The sequence below is a fragment of the Leopardus geoffroyi genome, chromosome C3, assembly GCF_018350155.1.
Source record: "Leopardus geoffroyi isolate Oge1 chromosome C3, O.geoffroyi_Oge1_pat1.0, whole genome shotgun sequence".
Taxonomy (NCBI): Eukaryota; Metazoa; Chordata; class Mammalia; order Carnivora; family Felidae; genus Leopardus; species Leopardus geoffroyi.
The window spans coordinates 59,883,456-59,905,017 of NC_059338.1; the positions used below are offsets into that span (position 1 = coordinate 59,883,456).

Here is a 21,562-nt window from a genome sequence, read left to right on the forward strand (position 1 = left end):
GCTGCTTCTTGAGCCTGGTCTCCAGACAACAGCATGTGCAGCAGACCTTAGCCCAACCTGTAGCATCTGATCCATAGTTGACCTAAAGACAAATGAACACAAAAACAAATACTTGTATTATAAACCACCGGATTTTTAGGGATGGGATGAAGCTGAATCAGTTGAAGATGAATCAGTTACCCAGAGGAAGCGCTTCATGACAGATCCCTGGAGCATAAGTGGTAAGCCCCACCCTGCAAGCACATGTCAATCCTCTGCTCATACTATGTTCATTAACATCCTGTTAGTCAAGATAAGTCCAATGGCCATGCCCAACATCTACAGCTGGAGAAATACACTCTGTCCACCATGGCATCATGGTAAAAGTGTTGTCTTAGTCTGCTCAGGCTGCCTTAACAAAATACCATAGTTTGGGTGGCTTAAACAGCAGACATTTATTTCTCACATCTCATTTTTCTGGGAGCTGGGAAATCCAAGATAAAGGTGCTGGAAAAAGAAATTTCATTTTGAGGCCTATTCTCTTGGCTTGTAGGTGACTGCATCTCGCCACGTGCTCACATGGACTTTCGTTAGTGCTGCACGTGGAAAGAGAGAGCTCTCTCTCATCCTCTTATTATGAGGCCACTAATCCTATTGGATTAGGGACCCACCTTTATGACTTCATTTAACTTTACCTTCCAAAGAACCTGTTCCAAATACAGTCATATTGCTGGTTAGAACTTCAACATATGAATTTTGAAGGGCCACAATTCAGCCCATAGTAAATGTCAACATATACTGCTATGACAAGGGAGCAAATAATTAGAACCAATAATTCAGCCTACAAAATTATTCACAACCCTCCTTCTTGCAGAATACACTCACACCCATTCCAAATGCCCCACCCCCACCCCCTCTGAAGTTTTATGTGATTACAACATCATGTCTGCTTGGTCAGGAGGCCTATGAACTAAGAAGGCAAGTTATCTCCTCTCCACCCCAGCATCCTTTAAATAGAGTTATGGCACAGGGATGGGATGACCAAAGTCAACATTTAGATTTGAAAAGGGAGAAGAATGGGAGACTGAGCAGCCATATTCATAGCAATTCTGAAAGACAACTGGGCAAGTGTCAGGTTCTCCTGCCCTAGGGGGCCCTGAGCCTCTTCCTAGGAGTGGCTCCAAAGTTCATTGTTCTTCACCACTGTGGCTCTACACTCTAGGAAGTCTTTCATTTTCCATTATTTTCCTTAGCCTCTTCTGAAGAGGCCGTACGGGAATAATATGCCTTTCTTGGGGGGCAGAGCAGCTTTCTCAATCAGCTCCTTGCCTTTAAAAGACAGAAGCCCAGAAGATCCTTTTTTATCTTGAACAGAGTCAGATTGTTTGTTTTGTTTTTTTAATCGTCCGGGTTTGATATGTGTGGGACACTTTTTGTCAATACAGCTCTCTTAATAACATTGTGAGTTTTACAAGCGTTTGATTACAATTTATATCATGTTTCCAGAAAGCCATGTTTACTAGTCTTTTTGGTAAGACAAGGTCACAAGGTTGCTTGCCTTGTGACCTAAATTTTCTGATGGATCTAAGAATTGCTATTGTCAGTTTATCCAGTTTTTTTCTTGGGAAAATGGGAATGACCCTTTCCAAGCTCTTTACATGTCAGGACAGAAACTACTTTTTTTATCTGGGAAAAAAAAAAACCCCACTTTGCTCATGGAAAAGAATAAAAATCACTTGAACACACATGTAACTACTGAATGTGGTTGTTTCTTATGGAAGGTTGTGGGAATCACATCAAAATGTAACTCAGTGTGAAGATGATTCAGTAAGGTGATAAATGAATCATGTTTACTATTTATCCATTAAGTGTCCAAATCTTTTTTTTAAGATTTTATTTTTAAGCAATCTGTACACCCAACACGGGCTTGAACTTACAACCGTGAGATCAACAGTCGCATGGTCCACTATCTGAGCCAGCCAAGCACCCCTAGGTGTCCAAATCTTGTTCTAAGGAGTGAATTTAGAGATTTTGGAGGAGTATATGGAAGCTTATTTGTTGGTCTTTTCTCTGAATATCATTTTCCCCAGCCTAGCTTTTGCTAGGAACTAGAAAAGACACAATTTTCTAATGAGAGATGGAAATGCTAGTGTCTTATATTGATGACTGGAAGATTCCATATGCTTTGGAATTCACATCAGCAGGAGGAGAGTTGATATCCAATTATAAAATTACCAAAAAAAAAAAAAAAAAAACAAACCCCACCCTGAATAGAAGAACACCTGTACACAAAGGCAGACTTTTCTGGATCAGTTTTAGATCAGTTTCAGCACATGCTTGGTGGAACCCTTAAAGTTCTAAACCTCAAGCATGGTGGAATAATTTTGGCCATGAAAAACTTTAAAGCAGATGTTAACAGTTGCCTTACAATGATTATAGAAAAATAATGGTCCCATGAATCATCTATTGAGTCATTTTTATCAGAATAAAAGCATGTTTCAAGATTTCTCTTAAAAAAAAAAACTCTATGTCATGTCTCCCTCCATGTACCTTTTCTTTGCTCTCTTCCCACAAAACTCTTTGAGTTGTTGATTCCCATTATCTCCTATGTCTCTTTCCATCGTCCTCTTGAACACTTTCCAATCATGTTTTCTCCCCACAACAGAACTTGTCAAGGACATCAATAATGTCTATGTCGCTAAATTAAATGGCCAATTCTCAAACTGAATCTTATATAACTATGGTAGCATGTTACATTACTGCCACCACTCCCCACCCCCACCTCCCAACAAATCATGGCTCTCAGGATTCACCCATGTGGTCCTTTCCATATCAACTCTGGATTTGGACATGGGGTTTATTTTGACCAACGAGCGTCAGTAAATCTGAAGCAAGCAGAGGCTTGATAAGCACTTGCTCTCTTGAGTCCTGTTGCCAAGGAAACAATTATGTGCTATCCTGCTAGTGGGATGATGTGAAGGTGGATCAAAGTGCATAACCCAAACTGACCACCAGATCTGTGGATGAGGCCGTTAGAAAAGTGCCAGCTCCCAGCCAAACTGTTGTCTAACTGCAGCTGCTCATGTGACCCCAAGCAAGGCCATCAGATGTGCTGCCTAGGAGTGGTGTCAGCATCACGGTGGTGTAGACGTTTCTTTTTTTTACTCTCCCTTTTATTTATTTATTTTTTTATTTTATTTTTTTAAATTTTTTTTTTCAACGTTTATTTATTTTTGGGGGGACAGAGAGAGATAGAGCATGAACGGGGGAGGGGCAGAGAGAGAGGGAGACACAGAATCGGAAACAGGCTCCAGGCTCTGAGCCATCAGCCCAGAGCCTGACGCGGGGCTCGAACTCACGGACCGCGAGATTGTGACCTGGCTGAAGTCGGACGCTCAACCGACTGCGCCACCCAGGCGCCCCTTTACTCTCCCTTTTAAACACTGAAACATACAACTATCCACGAACAAAAGTACTTGTGTAGGTGTTGTGGGATTTAGCACCTTATGCCAAGGGATCTGGGAAGAATTATGTACACCCGTGTAGCCAGTAATAGTTGAATAGACCTTGGTATGGGCCATAAAACCAGGGAAGCCAGCCAGCCTGCTCAGATCCCTCAAAGCGTGGTTGGGAAGAAACCTGGAGAGTACTGACCTGAGTAGATACCCATGCATGGGAAAGAATTTGCAGAAGTCCAGCCTTCCCAAGGGAAGATTCCAACACACCATTCTAGAGAAAAAATAAGAGTTTGGTCACAGTGGAGGTGGTAGTAAGAAAAACTTTCCCAGTGTGTCCCCCTTGCCCCACTTCCCCAGAAAACGCTGCACCCAGGCTGATGTATCCAGCAGCTGCTAAATCTCTCTTAGGGGAAAAAGATAGCACTGAGTGAGGGCCTACTACCCTAGCTGCACAAGAAGTGATTGGAGAAACCTGTTGTTTTTCCCAACAGCACCCAGTGTATCTGATGTGAGACATCCATGATTGGGGGAAGAGAGAAGATTGGGGCAAGAGGCAGGTGAGAGACTGCATTCCTGCTTGACTGCTGTCTTCAGGAAATCCATTCACAAACCTCTGGGCATACCATATCCAGGAATCTCTCTATCAGATGCACAGGCACCCACAATGCCCCAAGTGCTAACCCACACCTCTTCCCATTGTGTGGCCAGCTCCTTGTACTCACTTCCACATGTGGCATCAAGGGAGAGCTCCCTGTAGGCAGTGAGCCGTCAGAAAACCAGCCGCTGTCTGTGAACAGAGAAACCTCAAGCTTGAGCTGTAGTGCCATCTTCTGGAAAATGAAGAGGTTTCTAGTAGTCAGCCTGGTGACTTGTAAGAACCAGAGAAGACGTAAAATGTTAAGAATCCTGCCACAAGAGGGAGCAAGAAGAGTTAAGCAGATGTACCAATACCAAGAGATTAAACCCCAGATAATAACAACAGCATACTCCATCTGAAAGCAACTGGCAGAGATTTAAGGGAAGCATTTGCTACTTTAACGCAAAAAGCGTAATGCAGAACTACAAGAAACACGAAAAATCAGAGAAACATATAACCACAAAAAGAAAATAATAATTCTCTGATAACTGAGCTCAAAGGCACAGAATTTTGTGACCTAGCTGATAAAAAATTCAAAATAGCTTTTTTGAACAAACTCAACAGGCCATCGGAAAATGCAGACAATTTACCACATTCTCAAAAAAAGTGATCAAAATTAAATTTATTCCAAAGAGAAAAAATAATAATAATAATAAAGAGCCAAACAGAGATTCTGGAGCTGAAGAACTCAATGAATGAGATGAAAAATGCAATAGAGATCATCTGCAGTGAGTAGAACAAGTGGAAGGCAGCATAAATGAGTTAGAAAGTAGGAATTTTGAAATAACCCAGTTAGAAGTGAACTACAACAAAAAAAGAATGAGAAAGAGTGAGAAAAGCCTAGTGTGATCTACGAGATCCATAAAAAAAAAAAAATAGGAAAATTGGGATTTCAGGAGAAGAAGAAATCAGAAAATGATTTAAAGAAATAATAACTGAGAACTTCTCAAACCTGGAGAGAATTGAACATCTAAATATGCGAAGCTAATAGATCACTTTATTATCTGAATGCAAAACACCCTTCTCCAAGACATATTACAATAAGACTGTCAAAAATCAAGGATAAAGAAAGAATTCTAAAGGCAGCTAGAGAAAAAAAGATTGTAACCTACAAAGGAACTCTCATTAGGCTATCAACAGATTCTCAGCAGAAATCCTACAGGCCAGGAAAGAGTAGAATGACATAATCAAAATGTTGAAAGAAAAACGTTGCTAGCCAAGAATTCTCTATCTGGCAGTTATCCTTCAGGAGATATAAGGAGAAATAAAGAATATCTTAGACAAACAAAAGCTGAGTGAGTTCACCACGCTAGACTTGCCTTGCAAGAAATGCCAAAAGGAGTTCTTCAAGCTAAAATCAAAAGAAGCTAATCAGCAACACAAAAACATAAAAAAGTATATGACACACTGGTAAAGGTAAATATATAGTCAGACCTAGGAAACTTTACATATACAATAGGATAATGTGTTAGCCACTTAACTATAGTACAAAGGCCAAAGGATAAGAGTATTAAAAATAATTGTAGCTACTATAATGTGTTAAAGAATATACAATATTAATAGAAGATAATAAAGACATTAGTAATATGAACAGGTGGGAGTAAAGTGATGATCAAAGTTAAGTTGCTATCAGCTTTAAATGGACTGTTTTATCTATGAGATATCTTATGTAAGCTCCATGGTAACCACAAAACAAAACTAAGAGCAGATGCACGAAAGATAAAGAAAAGGGAAATAGAGCATACCACCATGGGAAATCACCAATTTTCAAAGGTAGGCAGGAATAAAGGGAAAAAGAAGCAATGGAAATACAAAACAACTACAAAGCAACAAACTGGCATTAGTAATCCCTCACAGGTCAATAATAACTAAATGTAAATGGCATGAATTCATCAATCAAAAGGCATAAAGTGGCTAGATGGATTTAAAAAAATAAGACTCAGATGTATGCTGCCTACAAGAAGCTCAATTCAGTTTTAAAGACACACATAGGCTCAAAGTGAAAAAATGGAAAAAGATATTTCATGCTAGTGGAAACCAAAAGAAAGTGCGGATAGTTATACTCATATGAGACAAGATAGGCTTTAAGGCAAAAATCATAACTAGAGACAAAGAAGGCCATTATATAGTGATAAACAGATCAATGTATCAAGAAGATATAACAATTGTACATATATATGTACCCAACATTGGAGGACCTAAATATATTAAACAAATACTAACAGATCTAAAGGGAGAAATGGACAATACGATAATAGTAGGTGACTTCAATAGGCCTCTTTCAGCAATGGATAGATTATCCAGACATAAAATCAACAAGGTAATGGTGGACTTGAACCTTACCTTAGACCAAATGGACTTAAACATTTCTAGAACATTCCATTCAATAGAAGCGGAATACCTCTTCTTCTCAAGTGTACATGAAACATCCTTCAGGATAGACCATATGATATGACACACAATAAACCTTCCCAAATTTAAGATGACTGGAATCATATCAAGTAAATTTTCCAACTACAAAGATATGAAACTAGAGATCAACCACAAAGGAAAATTGGAAAATCTACAAATATGTGGAAATCAACACATGCCTAAATAAAGAAGGAGTCAAAGAAGAAATAAAAAATGAAATAAAAAATATCTTGAAAAAAATGAAAATGGAAACACAACATACCAAAAATTTATGGGATGCTGCAAAAGCAGGTTTGAGAGGGAAGTTTATAGCAATAAATGTGTTTATTAAGAAAATGATAAGATCTCAAATAAGCAACCTAATTTTACACCTCGAGGAGCTAGAAAAAAAAAAGAACAAATTAAGCACAAAGTTGGGAGAAGGAAGGAAGGAAATAACAAAGATCAAAGTGGAAAATAATAAAATAGAGACCAGAAAAATAATAGAAAAAATCAACAAAGCTAAGAGCTGTTTTTTAAATTAATTAATTAATTAATTAATTAAGAGAACACTTCCTTTTAGAACAATCCTAAAATTTGTATGGAACCACAAAAGACCCCGAATAGCCAAAATAATGTTGAAGAAGAAAACCAAAGCAGGAGGCATCACAATCCCAGATTTTAGCCTCTACAACAAAGCTGTAATCATCAACACAGTATTGGCACAAAAACAGACACATAGACCAGTGGAATAGAATACAGACCCCAGCATTGGACCCAGAAATATATGACCAACTAATCTTTGACAAAGCAGGAAAGAGTATCCAGTGGAAAAAAGACAGTCTCTTTAGCAAATGGTGCTGGGAGAACTGGACAGCAACATGCAGGAGAAGGAAACTGGACCGCTTTCTTACACCATACACAAAAATAAACTCAAAATGGATGAAGGACCTGAATGTGAGACAAGAAACCATCAAAACTCTAGAGGAGAAAACAGAAAAAAACCTCTTTGACCTCAGCTGCAGCAATTTCTTACTTGACATATCTCCAAAGGCAAGGGAATTAAAAGCAAAAATGAACTCTTGGGACCTCATCAAGGTAAAAAGCTTCTGCACTGCAAAGGAAACAATCAACAAAACTAAAAGGCAACTGACAGAATGGGAAAAGATATTTGAAAATGACATATCAGATAAAGGGTTAGTACCCCAAATCTAAAAAGAACACACCAAACTCCACACCCAAAAAATAAATAATCCAGTGAAGAAATGGGCAGAAGACATGAATAGACGCTTTTCCAAAGAAGATATCCAGATGATCAACAGACACATAAAACGATGCTCAACGTCACTCCTCATCAGGGAAATACAAATCAAAGCCACATTGAGATACCACCTCACACCAGTTAGAGTAGCTAAAATGAACAAATCAGGAAACTACAGATGCTGGTGAGGATGTGGAGAAATGTGAACCCTCTTGCACTGTTGGTGGGAATGCAAACTGGTGCAGCCACTCTGGAAAACAGTGTGGGGGTCCTTAAAAAATTAAACATAGATCTACCCTATGACCCAGCAATAGCACTGCTAAGAATTTACCCAAGGCATAGAGGAGTGCTGATTCATAGGGGCACATGTACCCCTATGTGTATAAAAATGCAATAATAGCTAAATTATGGAAAAAGCCTAAATGTCCATCAATCAATGAATGCATAAAGACGATGTGGTTTATATATACAATGGAATACTACTTGGCAATGAGAAAGAATAAAATCATGCCATTTGCAGCAACATGGATGGAACTGGAGGGTATTATGCTAAGTGAAATAAGTCAGTCAGAGAAAGACAGATATCATATGCTTTCACTCATATGTGGATCTTGAGAAACTTAACAGAAGACCATGGGGGAAGGGAAGGGGGAAAAATAGTTGCAAACAGAGAGGGAGGGAGGCAAATCATAAGAAATTCTTAAATACAGAGAACAAACTGAGGGTGGATGGGGGAGGGGTGGGGGAGGGGGCAAATGGGTGATGGGCATGGAGGAGGGCACTTGTTGGGATGAACACTGGATGTTGTATGTAAGCCAATTTGACAATAAATTATATTAAAAGAAGATTAAAAAAAAGATGTGCGTTTGGTTTTTATATTCTCTATTTACAATCTGATTTAAAATCTGATTGTTTTGCAGCATGATATATTTTGGGGGATTGTATTAAACACATAGGGACAAATTACTCTTTGTTTTATGTCTTCAGCTGCTGTGGACATTATAATAACATATTTGACTAAAGTGGGAAGCCCTCCAGAGGTTGAGCTTCGAGTAATTCTGTGTGATCTCCAAACAGGTAACTGATATCTGACAGAAAGATAGAAATATCTAAATTCACTTGAAAGACAGTCTGTCATTTGTAGTTCCTGGATTTTTTCAAATTCTACTATCACCTAGAAATGATGACTTGAATATTTTGAAACATGTCTGATTAGAAAATGCCGTAAAGAAACATTGAAACTTCACGATAACACATCTGCTCTCATTCCCTCCCTTTTATTCTAAATATTTGAGTGACAGACATTTGATTTCATTCTATTGCTGCTGAAATATAAGCATAAAAACAAAATAAAAACAAGCATTCTTGGAATAAGAGAGTCCATCACAATAATTCATTAGGCATTTTTTTCCTTTTTTTTTTTTTTTTTTTTTGTTTAAGTGCTCTTTGGAATATGTTCAACAATGATGCCTCCACTTTGCTTTTTCAGGATTACTTTGGCTATTCCGGGTCTTTTGTGATTCCATACAAATTTTAGGATTGTTTGTTCTACCTCTATGAAAGATGCTGGTGGTATTTTGATATGGATTGCTTAAATATGTAGATTGCTTTGGGTAGTTAAGACATTTTAACAATGTTGGTACTTCCAATCCATGAGCTGGGAATGTTTTCCCATTTCTTTGTGTCCTCTTCCATTTCCTTCATAAGTTTTCAGAGTACAGATCTTATACCTCTTTGGTTAGGTTGATTTCCAGGTATCTTATGAGTTTGGGTGCAATTGTAATGGCATCAGTGCACTGATTTCTTTTTCTGGGGGGGTGGGGGATGGCCTAGATAGGTGATGGGTGTTGAGGAGGGAACTTGTCACGATGAGAACTGGGTGTTGTATGTAAGTGATGAATCACTGAATTCTAACCCTGAAACCAATATTGCACTGTATGTTAGCTAACAAGAATTTAAACAAAAATTTGGGGAAAAATAGAAAAAAGTGAGCAGATTATTATTATTATTATTATTTTCTATTTTTACACCTCCATTTTGACTCTGCTATCCTGACTCAGACATTTTATCTTGGAGAACTTTGATCACACACACAAAAACCACATAGGGACGCATGTATGCTTAAGAAACATTGGTTCTGTGCCTAAGAAACATTGAAATCAGAAATATATTAACATACAATTTTTGTGGATAAAGTGTTTTCCAGGGAAAAACAGTAAAACATTTTAATTACTTGATCAATAAAAAATATATAGCTCAACATACCAGTTCTAGTTTACCTGCATTTATTTTATAATTATTTTTTCAGGACAAATTCATTTTGATGTAAATGCCTGGATGTTTTATCCACACCATAATGCACTAAGTATAGATTCTGTTATTTTAAGTTTTAAAAAAGGAAATCCTATACTAAGATGTTAGAGCCAGGACATCAATAATATGTGATCACATGGTGGACAATGTATAGTCAGTGATAGACTAGCCATGTCCTGGTTTCATTTATATGAAAAAGAAACACATATGTATCTGTTTGTGCACTAGTATTTTGACATCTACTACAGGTGCCCAAATTTAACCCTAACCAAAGCAAGAGCTTTACCATTAGAACACCGTGTGACTTTAGAAAGGATATATGTCCTTCTGAAGGACAGATCTCTGGATGCCTGGCAGCAGAGGCAGGTATAAAAGCATATTGTATGATTCTGAGACATAGAGTTTTTTCCTGGTTGATATCCATGCCCTCTCTCTACAGGGAACAGTAGGTGGTACTGTGGTGGGGTGGTTGCTTAAAACCTACTTTCAACAAGTAAAGAGTCTTTGCTGCATTACTATGCCTCATAAGGCAGGGAGCACATTGGTGCACTGGAGTTAGTGATGTCCTGCCTACCTGGTGGTGGAGACTGACCTGATCTTTCTTCATTGGCTTCAAACATTTGCCTGTTTTATGCAGGTTTTGATGCCTGTATAAAGTAAACCAGTACACTTTATACCTATATACAGGTGTGGTTGAGCACTTCCTGCCTCTTCCAGTGATAATGGAGTCTGACGTCACATCCTCTTGAGAACTGGCTTTTGTAGTTTTGTAGTTATCCAATCTCTCATTGTAAAATGGGGTGACTGATCTTACCAAGAGAATAGGACTGGACCAGATCACAGGAGGTGGGAAGAGTCCATAGGATAAGGCTGGGCTCTGCCATTTTAGGCCATGTCTCAACCCCCTCCCATCATGTTTGCTTTAGAAATGAGAGACGCTAATATTCTGGGAGGAATCGTTCCTACTTGCTCTCCATTTGGGGGCATTTTACTGTCCAAATCCCTACATGTGCACTGGCACACACATACTGAAAGTGTGTTCAAGAAAGAGTGGACACCGGGGAAATGACAAGAGAGAAATAATAAAAAGGTTAGAGTGAGCTCTGTCATGGGGAAGCAGCATCCATTTTCATAGCTGCATGCTCAAAAGCCCAAAGATAGGCAAGGAATGCTTCAAGTTCATAGGTTTCTGCTGGATGCAGGACTATCCTTGGCCCAGCCTCCAGAGGAAAGGACTAGAGTACTGCATTCAAACTCTGTGGGCACCTGGAATTATGATTAACTAACTCCCCTTAGTTTAGATAATAGCTACAGAAGAAAAGGCTTCCGTGTTCTCCTGTATAGTGTTGTGTTACCTGTGGTTTTCTTCAGAGTTCCATATAATCATAAAGTGTCAATTGGCCTTGGCTCTCCATCGGTGACTCACTGCGTTTATACTTTCTGGGAGCCTTTTAGAGCCTAGAGAGGCTTGGGGATTTAGGTTGGTGAAGACTTGGGATAGGGGAAGACACGTCAGGACACTATACACTGAGTATAGAGTCCACATAAAGTAACAGTTCTTGCTAGACCCCCAGGGTCTTCATTTGGAAATGGGGGGGGGGTCATTGTCCTGGCTGACATGAGGATGCCTCATGAGTAAAAAGTATACACTGGGACTAGGACGAGAAAGGTAATGGCAGAATCCTGGGATCCCTTGCACAGCTCTGGAGGCTGTAGGTCCTGAGATTTACCCTGGGACCTTATAGGACCACTGCCTTCATGGCGGCCACATAAGGGTGATGATTTTGTTTGAATACCTTCATGCCTGTGGTTCCAGTGCTATTGCTGGACGCCAGGAAACAGGCAGCCTCCTGTGTCCGTGGTTCCCACTGAGTTTTGCTGGAGGAAGTGAACCAGGGAAAGTTCATGCGGAGATAATTCTGGATTTCTCCTGCCTCAGACGTAATTTGGATCTCCTGTTACCAACAATTATCGCCATAGAATAAGCAGTTCAAAATCTAGATGGAGTGCTCCATGATCCTTCTGTTTATTCATTCAGTAACTGCCCCAAGCACTCACCTTGTGCTGGGGGATCTGGTGGGCCTAAGTGCAAGGCTTACAATGACAAAGGGGTCCCTGCCTGCCAGGTCTTCACAGTCTGGAGGGGAGATGAACAAAGGTACGAAAGACAAGACATGTGAAAAAAAAGGGCAAGAACTGTAATAGTGAAGATAAAATGAGTCACTGGAGGGTATGAGACTGGGGAGTCACTGGAGGGAGTGAGAGGCCTCACTGAGGTGACATTTGCTGGGGCTAGAATGGCAAGAAGGAACCATCCTGCACATGTCTTCAGTGTTTCAGGGAGAAGATATGGCTGGCGCAGATAATAGGAGACAGAATTGAGTTTGTCCAGAAAACATAAGAAAGGTGGAAAGTGTGGCTGTGGGATTGTGGGAGGGGAGAAGCAGGGGGAAGCAGAGGATGGGCCAGATGCTGGGACCTGGTAGACCATGAGTTATTCATTCCTATCTAATAGCATTATCCCAATACCTTAAATATTAAAACTACAAATATTTACTAACTCGCAATTTTTGTGGGAGAGGAATCCAGGCACAGCCTAGCTGCATGACACTGCCTCAAAGTCTCTATGAAGCCAGGGCTGTGGTCTCATCTGAGACTCAACAGGGTGATACTTTACTCCAAGGTCACCCACACAGGCAATGTCAGAATTCAGTTTGAACTGAGAGCCTATTTCAATCTTTTGACCTGGGAACTTGTTTCTCTCCTATATAGGTTTCTCACAGGGTAGTACCTAACTTAAGTGCTTGTTTCCCCATCTCCAGGGGTAGAGGAAAGACAGAGGGAAGAAATGAGGATGGAGAGTGGAGGGAGAGAGAGAGAGGTAGAGAGACATAGAAAGAGATGGAACACAAGACAAAGCAAGTAAGAAGGAACGACAGAATTTGTGTCATGAAATCTTGAAACTGACCTCCTATCACTCTGTGTTCCGTTGGTTAGAAGGCAGTCACTAACAGCTTAGTGGTTTCACAAGGAGTGAAGTTTCCTGGCTGGACGTGGGTCACAGTCTGTGTCCTCTGGGGATGTCAGGAAAGTGTGTTCAGCAGGTTCACCCCAAAACTGAGAACAATGACTACATTCAGGAAATGGCTGTAAGTGATGAACATCTAGCCTCACTCATCAGTAGAAAAATGAAAATAGGACAATGGATTTGGTGTAATGTCTCATCCACCAAACCAGCAAAATATATTTCACCAAATTCATGAAACTAGAGCCCTTGTTGAGCATTAGAGATAAGGGCACTCCTTTTTCAGTAGTGAGAGGGGCCTCAACTCTTTCACTGGAAGGTGACTGTTGCCATTGTTAGTGTCAGGTGTTGTACGGGGCAAAGATAGGAGTTAGAGTCAAAAAGAATTTTTGCAGTTTAAGGCTTTATTGGGAACTAAGGTTCCGGGCGAGGTTCCCTGACTCAAGGAGGGAGTCAGGGAAGTCGCGCCCGGGTATGGTGGGGTAGGGATTTTAAGCTGTAGCAGTTCCGGGTTTAGGCAGTTCCGGGTTTAGGCTCGGGTGGGTCTTTCTCTCGTGTGCCATGTCGTGCTGTTGCTCGGTAATTGGTTGACCTTCAGTTCGTTCTGGAGAGCCGCTCGGGGCTCTCTGTTGGGTTGTGCTGGCGCTCGGTGATTGGTTGCCCTTCAGTTTCTTCCGGCGCGCTGGCGAGAGGGCTGTCCCCTTTCAGGGACATCCTAACATTCCAACCTCTTATTGGTGATAATGGGTGACGGATCTGATCTGGCTGCTTCCCGTGGGTGTAAGGGTGACTCCATAGTATGTGGGGTCTGAGGTTGGAATGCGGGAATAGGGCCGGACCACCATCTGATGAAATGCGACCTGGGAAACTTCATGCATTCGTTTCCGTACGAAATGGAGAAAACAAGGTAAGAGCATAAGTATTATACAGATAGCAACTAGTGGGGTGACTATGGGGAGGAGCCAAGTTAAGAGGGGTGACTGCCACCAGGAGGTTAGGGGGTCTGAGGATCCTGGGCGGGTGGATAGAGTTTTTTGGATTTCCTTTAGGTGTTTTATATTGGTTTCAACTAAGCCTGATTCATTGAGGTAGTAGCTATTATGCCCAGAATTCGTGATCCCCAAAGACCACCAGGGAGCCGAGTCCGATGCAAAAGCAAAAGAGCCTTTATTCGAGCTAGCTCGAGCTCAATCCCCTACCTGCACCGACACAGCGGTGAGATACCGGAGAGAGAGAGCGAGTTTCAAAAGCACAAAGGTTTTATAGGGGTCTAGGGGCAGTTGGTGAGGTAATGGCTGTGGCCTCAGCCGATTGGCTGGGGAAGGGTCAGAGTCCTGTTACGCAGGTCGCTGGGCGTGTTTTGATCAGGAAGTTACTCAAGGGGAGGAGGCGTGGTCTGAGGTTTCTGTGATTTTCCCGGAAAGGGGGCATGTTGGGGACATAGTCACTCAAGGTGGAGGACACAGAACAAGATGGAGTCGGCCGGCGTAGGTCCACCCTTTCATTCCCCTCTTGTCATGTAGCTTGCGGACCCAATCATGGGACCGGCTGCATTTAATCCGGGGGCGTATGGTGACAAGGGGAACAGAGTTTGGAGGTCTATGCAAAGTTCTGGGAACTAAGTGTCCCTGGGGTGGCTCTGGGAGGTCTGATTAAGTATTGTCCCCGAGCTGGTGTCTATGATCTGCCAGGTGATGTTTTGGGGGGCGTGGGGACTCCCGGCAGCATGTCCGATGACAAGCAGAGTTAACAGAGTTACCAATATTAGGTGGGTCGAATGCACTGGAGCTTGAGCAGGTTGTGTTGGTCCCAATTGACGGCCCATCGCGTGACGAAGTCCTTCCGGATCGAGGAGGGGTCTGCTGGCCGAACATGGGTGTGATGGGCCCAGGTCACGATGTTGTCTACTTTGAGAGTGGTGGGGGTTGTCAGCACCACGATGTAGGGTCCCTTCCAACGCGGCTCGAGGGTCTCTCGCTGGTGCCTCTTGACGAAGACCCAGTCTCCCAGCCTGTACTGATGAGGTGTCGGGGTCGGGCCAGCCTCGTAGTTGGCACAGAGGTGCAGCCAAATGTCCTCGTGCGCCCTCTGGAGCCCTCTCAAGGAAGGAAAAAGTTCTTGATCTTTAAACTTAGCAAGAAGGTTGGGAATAATAGGGAGTGGCCTGCCAAACATGATCTCGTAGGGAGTAAAACCCAAGGTGTAAGGAGTGTTCCTAACCTGGTAAAGGGCATACGGTAGGAGAATCACCCAGTCCCCGCCAGTCTCCATAGTTAATTTGGTAAGGGTCTCTTTTAGGGTTCTATTCATTCTTTCTACCTGTCCTGAGCTCTGGGGCCTATAAGCACAATGTAATTTCCAGTTTGCCCCCACCGCCTTGGCTACTGCCTGTGTTACCTGCGAGATAAAAGCTGGTCCATTGTCTGATCCTATCATGGCAGGAAAACCATACCTGGGTAAGATGTCTTCTAGTAGCTTCTTAGCCACCATCTGAGCCATTTCATGTTTGGTTGGGTATGCCTCCACCCAGCCAGAGAAGGTGTCTGTAAATACTAAAAGATATTTATAACCATACTTTCCTGGTTTGACTTCAGTGAAGTCGACTTCCCATTGGGCTCCTGGTCTGGTGCCTCTGAGCCTGGTTCCTTTTTTATTTGATGTGGCTCTCGCGTTGGTGAGTCGGCAGGTTTTGCAGGCAGATACAACTTGCTCTATTTTGGTGTCCTGTTGGCGAATCTTGATTCTGGCATGTTGGATTAAGTCTTTTAATTTTTGGGCCCCCATGTGAGTAGACTGATGCATGTGCTCTAATATTGAGACTCCGAGCTGGTCTGGCAGCACGAGCTCCTTGTTAGGTGTATGCCACCATCCCTTTATCTCCTGGGCCATGGGGAGTTTCTTGATCCGCTGTAACTCCTCCTGGGAGTATTTGGGCTGGTCTGGTAAAACTGGGTCTCCCGGGTCTGGTAGTTGTATGGTCATGGTGGGGACTGAAGTAAGGGCTACTGCCTTGGCTGCCTGGTTAGCCTTTTGATTACCTCTAGCTACTGGGTTATCAGCTTTCTGGTGCCCTTGGCAGTGGGTAATGGCTAGCTTGGCAGGAAGCCATAAGGCCGTAAGCAGGTTAAGTATCTCCTGCTTATTTTTTATAGTCCATCCTGCCATCAGTAACCCCCTCTCCTGATAAATTGCCCCATGAATATGAGCTGTGGCAAACGCATAACGACTGTCTGTGTAGATGTTAGGCCGGTTTTCCAGCTCCCAGCATCAGCGCCTTGGTGAGGGCTATGAGCTCTGCTCGCTGGGCTGACGTTCTGGAGGGTAGAGCCTCCGCCCATACGGTGTCCGTTTTGGTGACTACCGCTGCACCCGCATACCTGTGTCCGTCCCGCACAAAGCTGCTGCCATCAGAGAACCAAGTAGCCTCGGCATCGGGGAGGGGCTGGTCGGTCAGATCCATCCGGAATCCATGTACTTGTTCCAGGATTCCCGCACAGTCATGTAGTGGAGCACCTGGGTCAGGGTCGGGCAGCAGGGTTGCAGGATTGAGGGCTGCACTGGGGTGGAACCGCACTCATGGAGGGTTGAGTAGGAGGCTCTGGCAATGAGTCATATGCGTGTAGCTCATCCATCTATCAGGAGGCTGTTTCAGGACCCCTTCAATGGCGTGTGGGGTCGTGATCCAGATCTCCTGTCCTAGGGTCAGTTTGTCTGCGTCCTTGACGAAGAGTGCTGTCGCTGCAATAATTCTTAGCCATGGTGGCCAGCCGGCAGCCACTGGGTCTAGTTTCTTGGACAGGTAAGCCACCGGGCAGTTCCAGGGGCCTAAGGCTTGAGTTAGAACCCCTTTTGCAGTTCCCTTATGTTCGTCTACAAAGAGGGGGAAGGGCTTTGTAATGTCTGGTAGGCCCAGGGCTGGGGCACTTAGGAGGGCCTTTTTTAACTGATTAAAGGCAGTTTCTTCTTTTTCAGCCCATTTAAATGTTTTCCCCTCTTTGGTAGCTTCATATAGGGGCCTGGCGATCTCAGCAAAACCTGGAACCCAGAGGCAGCAGTAGCCGGCTAATCCTAGGAATTCCCTTACTTCTCTTCAGGAGGTGGGAGTAGGGATCTTTAGGACAGTTTCTTTTCTGGCATCTGATAACCACCGCTGTCCACCCTCCAGGATAGATCCCAGGTAACTTACCCTCTCCCTGCATATCTGAGCCTTCTTCGTAGATGCCCAGTACCCTAAGGCCCCCAGGGTAGCCAGCAGGTCCTGGGTACCTCGCTTACAGTCTTTGGCCGTGTTGGCAGCAATCAGGATGTCATCTATGTACTGTAGGGGGGTGAGGCCAGGGTGCTCCCTTCTGTACTCACCCAGATCCTCATGTAGTGCCTTGTCGAAGATGGTGGGCGAATTTTTGAATCCCTGAGGTAGCCGTGTCCAGGTGAGTTGCCCCTGTAGCCCTCCTCCGGATCATGCCCCTCGAAGATGAACAAGGGTTGGCTCTGGGGTGCCAGCGGCAGACTGAAGAAGGTGTCCTTTAAATCTAGTACAGTATACCAGACCCTGGAGGGCGCCAAGGAGCTCAAGAGAGTATATGGGTTGGGAACAGTTGGGTGTATGTCCGTGACCCTCTTATTTACTTCCCAGAGGTCTTGTACTGCTCGGTAGTCATTTGTGTGAGGCTTCTTGACCGGCAGTAGGGGGGTGTTCCAGGGAGACTGGCAAGGAACTAGTACCCCTAAGCTTTGTAGTCTCCGGGTGTGTGGCTGGATCCCCTTCCGGGCCTCCTGAGACATGGGGTATTGTTTGATCCTTACTGGACTTTCTCCTGGCTTGAGCTCTACCAGGACAGGGGTCCTGTGAGCAGCTAGTCCTATCCGCCCCCCCCCCCCACCCGTCTCTGCCCAAACCGAGGGGAATTCTCGTAGCCATCTGTCTATATTATCCTCTCTCAGGGGCGCCTCCTGGTGGAGGCAGTATTCATCCTCCAGTTTCATGATCAGGACCTGGATGGGGTGGCCCTTGCCATCAGTGACCTGAGGCCCCCCTTGTCTGAAAGTTATCTGAGCTCCAATCTTGGTAAGTCCCGTCCTAACAGCGGGTAGGGGCATTCTGGTATTACCATAAAGGAGTGGGATACCTGGCCTGTCCCCAAATCTACCGTTCTTCAGGTAGTCCATGAATACTGGCTCATACCAGTTGCCCCTTGTACCCAGGACTTCTTGCTGGCTAGTTTTCCTTGTGGGGTGTGGAAGACCAAATGTTCTGCTCCGGTGTCAACGAGGAAGTCAACAGGGATCCCCTCCACTTTAAGAGTTACCCTGGGTTCGGGGAGAGGGTCCGAACCCCGACTCCCCTAATCACTTAGTTCATCTAGCTCTAGGACTTTTACTCCATCAGTCTTGCTTCCCTTCCCGCTGGCCTTTTCCAATCTCAGGCCCAATGCCCTATCTCCTTGCAGTATGTGCACTAATCTTTCTGCAGCCTCTGCTTCCCCCGCTTGGTGGTTCCTTTACCGTTTCTTGCGTTGTCTGCCAGCTGCCGGAGATGGCGGTCTCATTCCTCGGGGGAGTCAGCAGTGGTAGCTAGTAGTATTCTGGCCAGGTCTCGAATCTGCTTACTGCTGGCAGCCGCCATGGCGTGAGCCTGCTTGTCCTCAGGAGGCTCCCGGTTATTATATACCTTTTCGGCTACCACCAGTAAGTCCTGCAGACTTTTTTCTCTTAGTCTATCTATTTTCTGTAATTTTCTCCTAATGTCTATGGCCGATTGGTTTACAAAGGCCATGATAACAGCTGCTTTGCTTTCTGGAGCCTCTGGATCCATGGGGGTATAGGTACGGAATGCCTGCCTCCATGATCTGTTCTAAAAAGGTAGCCGGAGATTCATCTTTTCCCTGTTGTACATTTCCTACCTTGGCCAAATTGGTTGGCTTTCTAGCAGCCATTCAGAGACCCCCCATTAGAGTCTGGCGGTAGACCCGGAGCCTCTCCTTACCTTCTGCCATGTTGAAATCCCACTGGGGCTGAATTAAGGGGAAGGAGGCATCTATCTGAGCCTGGTTGGTGGTGGGATTCCCGTCTGCGCCCGGAACTAGTTTTCGGGCCTCATTGAGGATTCTTTCTCTTTCCTCAGTCGTGAACAGGACCTGCAAAAGCTGCTGGCAATCGTCCCACGTGAGCTGATGGGTAAAAAGAACAGAGTCTAATAAATCAATAAGCCCTGCCGGTTTCTCAGAAAACTTAGGATTCTGAGCTTTCCAATTGTAGAGGTCACTAGTGGCGCAAGGCCAATAGTGATGGGGCTGATTCCCCTCCGCGTCTGGGGGTCCGGTGGCTCCCAGGGGCGGAATAGTGGAGTCGGAGGCGGATTGCTCCCTCTGAGCCCTTTGTCTGGTAAAGAGCGGGCTTCCCACTGGAAGGCGTTTCTGCCTCCCGCTCTCGGAACAGCGTCTGCCTCCCCCAGAGGGGGAGGATGGTATTCTTCCCGTATCCTAGGGGGGGTTATACGGGGCAGGAAAAATTAATTCTTCTTCAGTCCCCCCCTGTAGGACAGGGTAGAGAGGTATTGAAGGCTGGGCAAGACTTTTCTTGTTTTCCTTCTTCTCTTTCTCCCGCAAGGCAAGAATGGGTTTTGGCTCCGGAGGGAGTGGGGCTAGGAAGGGCTTAAGCCAAGAGGGTGGGTAGAGGGGTAGTCTGAGTCTGTCCCATAACGTCTGTCTAGTAAGTGCACAGAACAAAACAGAGAAACACAGAAGCAGACAAACAGAGGGCCCTTAGAAACAGTCTTCCAACTCCATGGAAGCAAAACTGAAAGCTAGCTCAGACCTTTGAACTTACTGCTTACTGCTGGCAGCCGCCATGGCGGGATTCCATGTCCCTCCAAAACCGATGAGGGGATTCCACGTCCCTCCAAAAGGGAGGATTGGAACATCTTCCGAAACTCCCGGCCCGTGGTCCTCCAGTGCGTCCACTTAGACCACGTCGGGCACTACCAGAATTTCAGAAATGAGCTCACACAGAAAAGACGGAACGAACAGACACTAACCGTGGCCAGTCAGGCTCTCTGGGTCGGGGGTCCCTCAGGGGTCTTGGGGATCCTGAGCCGAGCCCCCAAATGTTATGCCCAGAATTCGTGATCCCCAAAGACCACCAGGGAGCCGAGTCCGATGCAAAAGCAAAAGAGCCTTTGTTCGAGCTAGCTCGAACTCAATCCCCTACCTGCACCAACGCAGCGGTGAGATGCCGGGGAGAGAGAGCGAGTTTCAAAAGCACAAAGGTTTTATTGGGGTCTAGGGGCAGTTGGTGAGGTAATGGCTGTGACCTCAGCCGATTGGCTGGGGAAGGGTCGTGGCCTCGGCCGATTGGCTGGGGAAGGGTCGGAGTCCTTTTACGCAGGTCGCCAGGTGTGTTTTGATTGGGAAGTTACTCAAGGGGAGGAGGTGTGGTCTGAGGTTTCTGCGATTTTCCCGGAAAGGGGGCATGTCGGGGACATAGTCACTCAAGGTGGAGGACACAGAACAAGATGGAGTCAGCCGGCGTAGGTCCGCCCTTTCAGTAGCAACATTCTTCCCTCAGGAACGGGCATGTTCCCCCTTTTTCTGCTATTAGGAGATCTAGGGCTTGTCAGTTTTATAGAGTGACCTGTGCTATGGAGTTGATCTGCCTTTGTAAGGTGGATAGGGAGGTTACTGAGGCTTCTGTTGTGATTTGGATCCTGTTTGACAGGTCCCTGGTGGAGGTAATGGAGTGTGCGAGGGAGCCAGTCCCAACCCCGGCGGCCAATAGGGACATGGCTAGGGATAGTCTGACCATTAGTGGGAGGAAAACGGCTCATTTTTGGAGATGGAGTTTGAGGAGTTGATGGAGTTCTTCCTGTCCGTGTAGGGTGAATTGGGGGATAATGGTGACTGGGAGACAGATAAAAGCATTTTTGGGCATTTGTTTATAAGCTGTGCATTACACCAATAGAATCCCCCTGGGGGAGTGTTGTGGCTAGGCATAGGCAGGGGGGAGGGGCAAGTTGGGGAGGCATGAGAGGAGTAGCATATTGGGTGAGACATGTTGCTTTGAGGGGTCTCAGTGAGGATGGGAATCTGTAGGGAGATTTGACTTCTGGGGTGGTTGATGGAGTTAGTGGTGTTGGGAAAGGGGGTGGGTAATGGGACGGCTATTACTGGATCCTGCTGAAGGGATGCACAAAGAAAGCAGTGTGACAGGTTGGTTAAGCCTGAGTGGTTGAGCAGGATCGCTCCTTGTCTGATCAATGTAAGCCATGAGAAGGGATGTTGTGCAGGGGGTGTCTGTAGTTGTGTGTTGAGCTGGTCTTCTTGGTCCATGATTACTTGGGTAAGATCTTTAAGGTTGGAGAGGGAAGGAGACATAGAGGGCTCATAAGTTCGATAGATGGTTAAAGAGGAGATGGGGTTAGAGAAGTGGCTGTTCTGATACAGTTTGCCCTTTATTCTGGTTTGCCAGCGGGGATCCCATGGATCAGGGACAGTAAGGGT

General features: G+C 44.6%; 1 long non-coding RNA gene across 1 annotated transcript; it reads right to left on the reverse strand.

Moving 5' to 3' along the window:
* Positions 1–1,917: 1,917 nt before the first annotated feature.
* On the reverse strand, positions 1,918–4,263 carry LOC123585196. The gene is made up of 3 exons (XR_006705974.1): positions 4,160–4,263; positions 3,634–3,708; positions 1,918–1,988 (listed from the first exon to the last, which is right to left on the reverse strand). It is a non-coding gene; the product is annotated as an uncharacterized LOC123585196 (long non-coding RNA).
* Between the last annotated feature and the right edge of the window lie 17,299 nt (positions 4,264–21,562).